This window comes from Amblyomma mixtum, chromosome 2 (assembly GCF_055824585.1).
Source record: "Amblyomma mixtum isolate Tamu chromosome 2, ASM5582458v1, whole genome shotgun sequence".
Classification (NCBI taxonomy): domain Eukaryota; kingdom Metazoa; phylum Arthropoda; class Arachnida; order Ixodida; family Ixodidae; genus Amblyomma; species Amblyomma mixtum.
This window is the reverse complement of record NC_143013.1, coordinates 202,119,565-202,132,598: the sequence shown is the minus strand read 5'-3', so window position 1 is coordinate 202,132,598 and position 13,034 is coordinate 202,119,565.

The window sequence follows — 13,034 nt, the reverse complement described above, 5'->3', positions numbered from 1 at the left end:
GACACCGCTGAGATGTGGCGGTGCTGGCGTCAGCAGTGACTTTCATTGTTTAGGGAAAAGGCGAGACCGTCCCCATTCGGTGTTCCAAGCTCGCGTATTTTTAAACCTACATAAAGGCACACCTAGAGACTCGCTAGGTGAGCGTTGCGGTGCAGTCATCAGCACAGCCTACTTTTCAAATTTTGTTTATAGCAATGCTAAGGGAACTAAATATGCGCTTTATTTGTATTACCTCTTTTGCGAACTTAGACCACAAATCATGCAACATACTACTGTCATTCCATTTAATCCCACAGCAGGAAAGAAATACCTAAGGTTAACATCCTTTTTTTTTTAAACCGTACTTCGCATTGTTGTGTTTCTACTCCCCCCCCCCCCTAACTCTCTTTGTGTGTTCCCGGCACACCTGTCTCCACTTAGGCCATGCCCAGATGCAGTGCGTGATTCTGCGAAAGGGGTCTTTTTTTCATGCACACGCTCCCATGCAACCTCGTGACAGGTGGAACCGAACACGAGGGATGTATTTGACTCCTGGATTCCTGGTACCACCACTTCTGCCTAACTGCCACAGCGTGTTTTCCGGAGATCCCCTTAAACGGCACCCAAGGCAGCAGTATTGACTCTGCGACTTTGTGTGTGTGCCTCTGTCAGCGTGACATGTCTCAACGCCAGCTGCCACCTGCGGAGAAGAGCATCTGCCAAGCGCCTGCCATTCAACCGGTCCTCGCTCTTTTGTCAACCGCGGGGTGACGCCGCGGCAGGTGTTCGCCTTTGGGGCATTTCCTTGGAACAAAGATATGGAATCCACCTGGCCGGAAACGACTAGCCCGTCAACACGCTCTTCTGGACACTTCCAAGTATTCACGGGCCTCAGCGGATGAAGCGAGGTGACGACGCTGTAGGTGTTTGCCCTTGGCGTTTCCTCGAAACAAGATGTGGAATTCACCTGGCCTGACGGGCCACTTCCGAGTACCCAGGGGCCTCAGCCGAGGAAGACAATGAAGCGGTGAACGACCTTGGAGCGCCCGGACGAAGTCCCTACGATTGGTTGAAAAAGGCGGGAAGATCTCTGGAGGGTCTATTTAAAGCGCTCGAGCCGTTCATCGAAGAGCCATTCCCGGAGCGGCTCCCTGAGACTTCTCAGTTTTTACTTTGTTTGTCATTTTTGTAAATAATCATGTAATTATGTAAACACAGTTTTTCCTTCACTTCCCCTACTCCCCGTCTCCGGCCCACGTTCCTTCCTCCTTCGGCACTGCGGCGGTGCTCCTGGACCCGATGCCTGGTGGGACACGCTACTAGTACGGCAAAACGTATCAGCATGTACAGATTTCTAAAGGGTACGCTTTCCCCCAACATATTGATAGACTTATCTTTTTCTCGATGAGTGCCAGGCTTTATATTGAAGGTTTTTGTATTTTTTCATAGCCCTGTAAGGTGTCATCCCTGAGCGGCTCTAACCATACTGTACAACATGTATATAGAAATAAGAAGGTACTGCCTTTGTCAAAAGTTTAGAGCCCAGGGGGTTTGCTTCTGAACCACACTGTGTGGTTCGTAATGCATCTTCGGCGCTCCAAATTTCCTGAAGGTAGGAAGATTTCTGGTCCTGCCTTCCCCACTAGGTAAGATGTCCAAGAATAACACAGGAGCCTCACTACAAGGCTTAGAAGCAAACCCCTTGGGCTCTAAACTTTTGACAAAGACTGTACATGACGCTCAGGAATGTTATGACAGATTATAAATGACTAATCATTACCAGATTCCATAGTTTACTAGTACTGGTAGTTATTTTCGGAAATATTTAGAGGCAGTTGAGTAAAACGTTACTTTTAGAAGTGCAAATTTTAGCTCAAGGCAGTTCAGGTGTTTCAGAGTTAAGGAACTATAACTTATACTTGTGTAATGACTGTCTATAAATCTTAGGAATGCATAGCCATTGAGGCAATTTCTCGATTTTGTTCCCAATACAAGCGATACGAGCACAAAAGTTTCGTTTGATTAAATAAAGCGGTTTTTATATAGCGAATAGAAAACTACTGAGGTTGAAAGTCATTGCACTGTTCATCAGGGCTTAAAACTTGAAACTTCTACCGAACGCAGTGTTACCAGCCAGAGGTACGTTATCAATTCTAGAATGCTGCAATGTTCCTTTCAAATACAGCTGCATTATTTGCGCAGGCACACCTGCCCGTCACATGCAAAATGGTTGTGAAGAGGGAGAGGCAAGAGGAAGGGATGGAGGGAGGCGACGGGTGCGGAAAGTGAAGAGCGGGTCACACTGTGATTGACGGACTGGATCACAGCACCAGCTCGCACGGTATGAGCCTGTCAGCGGCCGCGGCTGCTCCTTCCGGAGGAAACACTCCTGCTAACGCATACGTTCGAAGGAAAAGTCATGCGCGTTGTCACACCAATTTGTAACACATCACTCCTAGGCTAGCCTCACTGGATAAGGCTATAGCAATGGACGTTGCTAGGTTCAGTTTGCAATAGCGTCCTCTCCGGAGTCGGGTATGCTTATCACCGTCCGCTGCGTCACAGGAGTGATCGCCGCCTTTGTCAGTTGCTTCGCAGCCGCTCGGGACTCAAGGCCGGGCTATAATTGCCGTATTCATGTAGGAAGTTGTGGCCTAAATCTTTGGGCCGTGGGCCCAAATCTTGTTTCGGTGAGTGGGTGCGTTTCGACTCTGGTTGCCGGGATCAAGCCACACCCCAGACCTGATTTCGCAGTTCTATAGACATTTCTTTTTTGTCTGGTGGAGAATTGCTAGGCATCAGGATTTGAATCTGGGTCCTCTTGCACGCGAGGCGAGAGTCCTGCCTCCACGCCATCGCTGCACTACCAAAGTGATTAACGCAGAACAACTGCTATCATGCAACCTGCTAACGCCACACGCCCAGGATTCATAACGTATGGCGCCAAAGGCTCCCCATGGCTGGCCGCGCCAGGCCCACGTCATCATGCGTCATTCGGGTGCGAACGGGCGCATCCGAGAGCAACACGACCGCGCCTGCCTGGGAAGCTGTTCGTCGGAAGCACGATGAGCATGTGCGCGATCCCGTCAGCGGAGATAAAGGCCGAGCGAACAGTGCATGAGAGGAGACCAAGTGCAGGAGCGCCTCCCGCGCACTTCGTAGTTCCGGCGGCACGGCCCAGCTGCCGGCAGCTGCCGCCGAGACGGTCATAGTTTGCTCATGTTCGCGTTCTGCGTGAGCGCCGTCTTTCCCGGGTCCTCCAGTGTGCCCTACCGGCAACGTTTCAGCAGTACCTGGCGTGAGTGGCTGCGACACCGGCGGCCATGTCATTTGTGTACCGTGGAGGCTCGACTATAATCGCGCGGTCTGTTGGATAGCGCCTTTTGTTTTACGTGAGCGTGGCGTAGCTTTGTTACAACCGTGGCTCCATTGTAACGTTAACGGGCGACTGTCATCTCGCAGTTGGTTGGAACGGACCACGGGTCAAAGCTTAGCGTCGAGGCACTACTACACTACTGTGTTGTGACGCGAGTGCTTGTTTACTGCTTCTGTGCCTGGGAATGCGCCCCTCCTGGCAGGGATCCAATCCACGAATCAAAAACCCGAAAATAAGAACATAAATGAAGGTAATATTCGCATAAATCATGCATGCCAAAATAATTACTTACTTTGAACCCTCTTTTATCACGAATTTGGTGTAATTGACACTGTAGTGGGTCAGTCCGGTGGTCACGAAATATTGGCAGCAGTCTTCCCAATGCGTCCAAGCGTAGTTGACGCCGAATAGCCAAGTTTCTCTCGACACATTGCATGCCTGAAAATCGAATAGAAATTATTGTTTTTTCTTATATCGAACCTTAACAGCTATGTGCGAATAGTATCTTTTTTTTTTGAAGCCGAATGGAATGCGAATAGTCGTGTTCCGTTGCCGAATCGAATAGGAATAGTTGTCATGGAGAGAGTCTAGTGCGATTCGAATAATGAAAAAACCGAATCGAATACAAATTGAATATTGGTATGATTATCCACGATTCATGCGAATATTGGCGCAGAACGTAAATTCAAGCGAAACGGTGAAAAGCTGCGGCGGCGAAGTAAAACGTGGAGTGAAACATGCATTCGTCGAAAGACGCTACAGTGATCTGGATTGTTAGGCACGTTGTTGTGAACGTTATGTTTCGTAGAACACAGTTTTCCGTGCGTCGACCTCGAGGACCGATTCCCCGCTTTTGCGGAAACATTTGGACTAATTTACGACCGTCTGCGCCCTTCGAGGAGGGGACCCCCGTCCCCCTGCGCCCAGCCAGCCGCCTCTCCCTGGAGAGCGTCGCTCAACACCGGAGCCCTCGAGTGGCGAGAGGGAAGGTGTCTGGCGGCCGAGACCGGGGGAGCGACGAGACAACAGCGAAAGCGTCAGTCGCAAAACGAACCTTGTACTCATCGAACCTTTTTGTAAGCTCTCTTTTACCCAGTATTAAATTCAGTTATTCTTTGTTCACCGGAATGCTTATTCTTCGCCGAACGTCAACGTATTAACGACAAAAAACATAACACTTGGTGCCGAAACCCGGGACGGGAAGTGAAGAGAGGAAATTCTGAACAACGAACCGTTGATATTCGCCTTATTGTGGCCTTTCATCGCAACGGAGAAGTAGTCTACCCAACGCTGCTACATGAAGCCGGCTCATCCTCTGGTTCTCTGAAGTACTTCCGGTGATCCTCATCGATACTGGTTCAACGATGGAGCGCCTCTGCACAAAACGAAAGGTATTGCGCACTCAAGTAACGAAACTTACCAACGAATGCCTCAAGCGGCTAGAACAGCTAACGCAGAGCGATGCTAGTATCTTGCATGCTCGACTAACGTCTCTCCATGCTGAGCTCAACGCTGCGAACAGTCAGTTCGAGGAGTCACTGGATGATGAACAGGCCGAGACGGAGTACGAACAGATTTTCGAATACAACGATCGCATCGTAACCGTCTTGGCAAAGCTGCAGCAGTGTATCTCCACTGGAAATCCACCGACTGGAACTCCACCAACGACTCAGCCCGAGTATAACGGCGCCCAGACAACGACGATCTCGAAGATCAGGGTCAAACTGCCAAAGCTGGAGCTCACGAGATTCAGCGGACGGCGACAAGACTGGCAGCCCTTCTGGGAAGTATTCGAACAAGTCGTCGACAAGAACGAAGAACTGTCATCTGTCGACAAGTTCCACTACCTGAGGGCTTCGGTCGCAGGTGACGCCGCCGCTGCACTCGCCGGACTTCCACCCACCGCACGATGCTACAGCGACGCTGTAGAGCTCCTCAAGAAGCGCTTCGGCAACGAAGAGCTCCTGATCCAAGAGCATATGAAGAAGCTAATTGATTTACAACCAGTTCGCTCTTCGGACGACGTACGCGGGCTTCGCCGCCTGTACGATACGTTGGCTGCGCACATCAAGGGCTTGGAGACCCTGGGCCAAAAGCAGGATTCATACAGCTCACTGCTGATGCCAATCGTGCAACGGGCATTACCAACGGACATCCTTCTCGACTACAGCCGTCAATGCGTCATCGAAACAACTACCTCCTTGGACGAAAGCGAGGAGTCAACGACCGACGACGCTTCGGAAAGATCGAACGAAACTGTGAAAGGTACTGTAACATCCTTCTCACGCCTTATTTCCTTTCTGAAAATTGAAGTGGAAAGTCGAGAAAATCTGGCTGCATTAAGGAGCATGGATATAACGAAAAGCTGTAAAGACAGCCGAAAAGATCAAACGAAGACGTCTTCCAAAAAATCGAATAAGCCCTTTTCAACCGCTGCAACCCTGCACCAAAATGTAACGAAGGAAACTTGTTTCTTCTGTAAGGCTGACGAGCATCAGACGCATGAATGCGATGCACAAAAAAGCATAGAGGAAAAGAAGCAACTTCTACAAACGGCAGGAAGATGCTTTAAATGTACACGGAAAGGGCATCGTTCAAGATATTGTAATGTGTACATAAAATGCATGAAGTGCGGGAAGAGACACGCTACTGCAACATGTGACCCATCGTACCCGGTAGCTCGCAAAAAGGAAGCAGCTAATGGAGTCACAAACGCGCAGGTTAGCCTCGAAACTTCGGCGACAGGATCCGAATCCGCTCCCATGAGAACCATCTTACTTCAAACAGCGACAGTGAACTGCGGTGGCCAAAACACCTGGACGCACCTGCGAGTTCTTTTCGATGGCGGAAGCCAACGCTCGTACATAACATCGGAAGCGTCGAAAAGACTAGGATGCAGATTTCTCGGAGAAGAAATGCTAACCGTCGGGGTCTTTGGTGGTCACCAATAAGAAAAACTGTTTAAGCGAGTGGTGGTGAAGGTAAAAACTAAAAAGGGGAAAACTTGCGAACTGGAGGTTCTGGAGACAGACATCATTTGCGATCAGCATATCCCAACACCACCCGTGACAGTGACGGACAGGCTAAGAACGCTCGGCTATGAGCCCGCCGATTTTAGCAACGATGGAGGGCCTAGGGATATTGGGCTTCTCATAGGATCCGATCACATTTGCGAGCTAACGACCGGCCGATCCACAAATATCGACGGAAAACTGAGAGCAATTGAAACCGCTGTTGGTTGGACCATTCAAGGACCAGTTCAAGGCATAGACGAGGACCCCACTGCATGCAAACGGTTGCCCTGAGAACGTCGGTCACAGAAAGAAGCGCAACTGACATACTGACAAAATTCTGGACATTGGAATCTATTGGGATAAATGACAATGAGCAAAAGGACGGAACAAATGCTGCTGTGGAGTTTTTTGAGGATACGATACAGCTGAAGGAAAGTCGTTATGAGGTAGCCCTTCCATGGAAGTCTGTTACGGCTTTAGATGATAACAAAGAGACGCCTCTTAGACGCCTACACCAGCTGACAAGGCGCCTACAGAAATCTCCAGATCTACTGAGAGGTTATGATGCGGCTATAAGACAGTACAGCTCACTGGATATGGCGGAACCCGTCGAAACGAACGACAGTGGCGCAAACACTGTGTATGACATGCCACATCAGGCTGTAATCCGCGACGTTCACAAGCTGCGTGTTGTTTTTGACGCCTCGTCTCACAACAGGTCAGCAAAATCTCTGAATGACAACCTGGAAAGTGGTCCAAATTTAACGGCTGATCTTGTGGGCATGTTGCTTAACTTCCGCAGACATAAAATAGGTCTTGTAGCGGATATCGAGCAGGCGTTCTTACAGATCTCAGTAAGACCTGAGGATAGAGACGCCCTGCGTTTCTTGTGGTATGAGACGATGCCTGAGCTAGGTGGCCCACTTCCGCCAATCCTGACGTGGCGCATGAAACGAGTTCCATTTGGGACGACTGCCAGTCCGTTTTTGCTCTCTGCAACTCTCCAACATCACTTAAAGAACATAGAGCCACAGTACCCGATCACTGCAAAGCGGCTGCGACGTAGCCTTTATGTCGACGACATAGTGATGGGAGCCGAAAACGAACAGGCCGCATTGAATCTCTACAATGAGTCAAACGCAATTTTCGGAGCGGCCTCGATGCAGCTGCACAAATGGGCATCGAATAGTGAACAGCTGTGTCAGAGATTTGAACAAGACTCGAAGGAAGCCAAGCCACTGGGTTACCTATCAGGAGTATTGAAGGTGTTAGGACTCACGTGGGAACCAAGTACCGACATATTAACATTCTGCCCCTGCACCGATAGAATCTCCACGACAGAACCACCCACCAAACGATCCGTCCTGCAAACTACCGCACGGATTTATGATCCCCTAGGGTGGCTATCCCCTTTCATCGTACGAGCGAAGGTACTATTTCAACAACTTTGGCGCCTTAATATCGAATGGGATGATACCTTGCCCGAAGGAATTGCAGCGGAGTGGTCAAATTGGGTTGACGAACTGTCTTACCTCCCGGAGATCAAAGTGCCGCGATACTACAAGGCAAAAGCAGGTAGAGACGGAACGACCAGTCTGCACATTTTTGCGGATGCGAGCCCAGTCGCCTATGGAGCGGTCGCCTACCTGACGACAGATGGCGAGGGTGGTAGTGCGACAATACTAATTAGCAAATCTAAGGTCGCTCCAATTAAGGAGCTTACCCTGGCCAGACTGGAGCTAATGGCATGCCTGTTGGCTGCGCAATTGGGCCGCTACATTCTCGACCAGCTAGAAGAACCTCCCCAAAATGTCTATTTGCGGACAGACTCAACCATCGCATTACATTGGATTCACGGGAACGCCGATCGCTGGCAGCAGTTTGTACGCAACCGCGTGGTCGACATTCAGAGAATGACTGCAGAATTTACTTGGAGGCATTGGCCAGGAAGGGAGAATCCTGCAGATCTCCTTACCCGCGGTCTACCCGCACAGAAGCTGTCAAGGAACGAGCTTTGGTGGATGGGTCCACGATGGATCTGCATGGAGGAATGCCACTGGCCTCAGAACGGAATCGCGCCTACATTCACCGAGGCGGAGCTGGAGCGAAGAAGGGAAACGAAGGCACTACCCGCTGCCGCAGCTACACCAGTTGAGAATGCCTTGATGGAAATAGAACGTTTCAGTTCCTTCTCACGCTTGGCTAGAGTGACCGCCTGGGTGCTGCGATTTGTCGCGAAAGCAAGACGCCAGAAAAGTGAATCCGGACCACTGACATCGGAGGAGCTGAATAGGGCAGAGAAATACTGGATACTTCATGAGCAAAGCACTAGATTTTCGAACGAAGTGCGATGCGTACGAAACAGCCGGAGAATTGCATCAGACTCACCGCTAAAGAATGTGTCCTTGCAGCTCGACAGTCACGGTGTTCTTAGAGTGCACGGAAGGCTTCAGCAGAGCCAGCTGCCTTATGCCAGCAAGCACCCTATCGTTCTGCCTAAACACAGTAACCTGTCTAAACTTATTGCTAAACAATGCCACCGACAAGTGCTGCATGGGGGTATCCGCGATACTCTGACTCAACTCAGAGAAAAATTCTGGGTGATCGGCGCAAGACAGCTAGTAAAGAAAATAGTCAAGGAGTGCGTTATCTGTCAGCGCTACCACGCACAACCAGCCAACGAGGTCTGCGCGCCACTTCCAAGGGACAGAATAACAGAGGCTCATCCGTTTCAAGTGACTGGAGTTGACTTCGCCGGTCCTCTACTAATCAAGGGGAACGGTGCGTCAAAGTGTTACATCGCTTTGTTCACTTGTGGCGTCACCCGAGCGCTCCACCTTGAATTGGTGAGTGACATCCCAGACAACACTGAAATGTCCTGAGGACATACTGAGGATGTTTTTCTGAGGACATTCTTTATCCTCAGGACGTCCTCAAATGATCCTCAAAATGTACTGAAAAGGTCCTCGTGTCCGGCCTCAGGACATCCTCAGAACAGCCTCAGAAGGTTATTATATGATGTTTTGAGTACATTCTGAGGAGGTTATAGCTTGTCAAGCTGCATTGAAAAAATGCGAAAAATTCATGAAAATCATTTATTTGCTGAGCTCTTCAGTTGCTTCACTGCTGTTTGCCGCCATCCCCGTGCGCTGTGCCGGTCTTTTTACGTCTCTTCTGAGCTGCTGTCTTCTGTGCTGCCTAAAGAAATATAAATGGAAAGTCAGCAGTTGATTATGTGCAATTCAGTTCAAGCATTCAAGCACGGAAACAAAAAGTTCTTAATGCTACTAGTACAATAATGTGCTGCAAATATGACTTGTAATATTTGAACACACAAGTTACAACTTACAGTGCAACAGTGCCCTTCAGCATGAGCAACTGCCATAAAAGTTAATCACTGCAACATGTATCCCTGCTTCTACACCTAAACGACGGTACTGTTCTCCCGACATTTCGGAAAGGTCACTCGACTTTTTCGGAGTTTAGAGAGCTCGGAGAGAGTTCGGAGTTTAGAGTCGGAGAGCTTAGCTAAACCACTAAGCTCTCGCCGATGAAGGAAGTGATGAAAAACACCTGTGGCTGCGGAGCACTTTCAAAAGCGACGTGGCAGCGGCATGCGACGACCCAGATTCTACTGCCACATTTCAAGCTTACGTCGAAAGTCGCTATGCCCTCGTCATCGCGTTCGTGATCCGCTTCAGAACCAACCTAGCCATCAACCTGAGAAAAATGGTCTTGACTGCAATCAGCGCTTGCATCTACAAAATCAATACTGCCCCAGGTTCAATGCCTTCGCTTCTGAAACGAGGCCTCGACACGTCCTGTCTGGCAAAGAATGTTTGCTTACACATAGAATTCACACTCAAACTGGTTGCACTGTTTTGGCAATTGATCAGGATCAGCTTCGGCACACGCAGCGAGCACAGGCTAGCGTCAACGCTTCGTTCAATGCGGCAACATTGCCGCGCATGACTATCGGCACATATCGTGAAAATATACAAAGGCATCACTCACTTTTTCTTTGCGTGTATCCATGATTTGCGCACAACAACGCGCACGTGCGAGTCACTTGCGTCTTGCGTGAGTCGATGTTGTGGATGCAGGCTTAGGCTTGGCTTGAATTCAAACTGGCCGTTCACAATAATGATGATGATGACTTTGCGGTCGGCATGTGATTTTATGAGGCACGGAACGATTGATTCTATGAAAAACAATTTTTTATTGCGAAAATGCAAACTATTTATCGAAATTTGTCTACAAGCAATACACAGATGGGCCCCAAGCACACCAGAATTCAAGCCTGTGGCTCGGGCTCTTTCGCCAAAGGAAAAGCTAGCGGCATGGCTAGCGGCACTGTTTACATCATGGAGGGCTGGAAACGATTAGCAGAAATGATAAGCACGATAACATCATCGCATAAAAGAACGGCATTCGTAACTGCGAGACACCAGAACTCAACGATTTTCACAGGGCATCAACCAGCAGCGATGCGGGTTTACGACGTTGCATTACCCGTGCCCGAATCGGAGCAGCCCAAACTTTTTTCTGTGTCGTTTGCACTTCGTGCGCAGCAAGAACGTCTTTACATTAAAAAGCCTGCATGAATGCGCAGCATTCTGAATGCGGTTACTCTTGTTTCCGCGCGCAGAAATTTGCGGACTAGGCTTGCTGTCGTTAACCAAACAAACCTTTTCTATATGAGGTTGTCAAAGGGAGAGAAACTGTTCAGACTAAAGACTAGCGCCGCGCAGTAATGCATCTGGAAAACTAGGACAGCATAGAGCTATATATTAGAATTCAAATTACATGCATTATTTTGCTGGTGATTTTCATGCATGCGTGTTCGCAGATATGTCCTCGAGAGGACATTTTGAGGACCACGAACCCACCCGTATGACCTGAGGACATCGTTCTGAGGACGTTTCCAGGACAATCCAACCTAGGACATTATGAGGACATATTGAGGATGTTTTAGAAGCCTTGAGGACATTTGTACCATTTGAGGACGTCCTCAGGATGTTTGGTGTTGTCTGGGATGTCTACATTCTCCTTTCTTATGGCTTTTCGCCGATTTGTCGCCCGACGAGGTATACTGCATACTGTCTACGGTGATAATGCACTTACCTTTAAGAAGGCAAGCAAGGACCTGGTTACTCTTTGGAGCATCATCAGAAGTGACGAAGTAAAAAACTACTTCGCGAACACACGAGTTGAGTGGAAGTTTATAGTGGAACGCGCGCCATAGTGGGGCGGCTTCTACGAACGACTTGTCGGCCTCACAAAGAAAGCCTTAAAGAAAACGCTGGGAACAAGCTGTCTCAGTTTTGAACAGCTTACCACAACGCTCACAGAGGTGGAAGCCATCCTCAACTCTCGTCCACTCACGCACGTACACACCGAAGCGAACGAACCTCAGCCACTGTGCCCAGCCTCGTTTCTCACCGGCAGGAGGCTCACCTCACTGCCAGATGTTCCGAATGCCGAACTGAATGCCATTAGTGGTGCGACCCTACGACAAGTGTTCACGAACAGAGCTCGACTCCTTCGCGGATTTTGGCGGCAGTGGATGAACGAGTATTTGAGGGAACTGCAAACATCACAGCTTCACCAAAAAAGCCCCACCCGGAGTCTACAGGCAGGCGATCTTGTGCTGCTTAAAGAATCTCTTCAGCCAAGACAGCTCTGGAAGATGGCAATCGTTGACGCGACCTTTCCCGGCCGTGACGGGCTAGTTAGGTCGTGCACCGTGCGACTTCCCGGAGGAGCAACCCTGCGTCGTCCGGTTCAACTGCTCTATCCGATAGAGCTTGTGAAGTGAGTGTGTCTGTGAAATGTCAGTGCCATTTCGGGCGGGAATGTGTTGTGAACGTTATGTTTCGTAGAACACAGTTTTCCGTGCGTCGACCTCGAGGACCGATTCCCCGCTTTTGCGGAAACATTTGGACTAATTTACGACCGTCTGCGCCCTTCGAGGAGGGGACCCCCGTCCCCCTGCGCCCAGCCAGCCGCCTCTCCCTGGAGAGCGTCGCTCAACACCGGAGCCCTCGAGTGGCGAGAGGGAAGGTGTCTGGCAGCCGAGACCGGGGGAGCGACGAGACAACAGCGAAAGCGTCAGTCGCAAAACGAACCTTGTACTCATCGAACCTTTTTGTAAGCTCTCTTTTAGCCAGTATTAAATTCAGTTATTCTTTGTTCACCGGAATGCTTATTCTTCGCCGAACGTCAACGTATTAACGACAAAAATCATAACACACGTAGCGCAATGTCAATATATCAACTATGTGACCGTCAGTTCATGCAGCTTGGAAAAAATACCTTTTCCAAGCGACGACGTCGGCTCATAAATTAGCGTCACATATTAGCTGATGACATCGACGACAGTTGCGAGCCATGAGCTCTGATATCAGGCTGGAGGGTGTTGTGTCTTCCTTTTTTTTTTCTTCTTGGGGAACGGGGAGTGTGCGTTTTCCCCGAACGGCGCCATTTACACGCGCCTGTATTTCTCGTCGCCCGTGTGCCCTCCTTTCCGTTTGTGTGTGTGTGTGTGTGTGTGTGTGTTTCCCTACGCCCGTGTGCGCGACGGGGGGCCAAAGGGGACCGGACAGTGCGGGGACGTTCCCTGTTTGAGCGCCGGTGGCTGGGCCGGGATCGGGTTTCATCGGCGG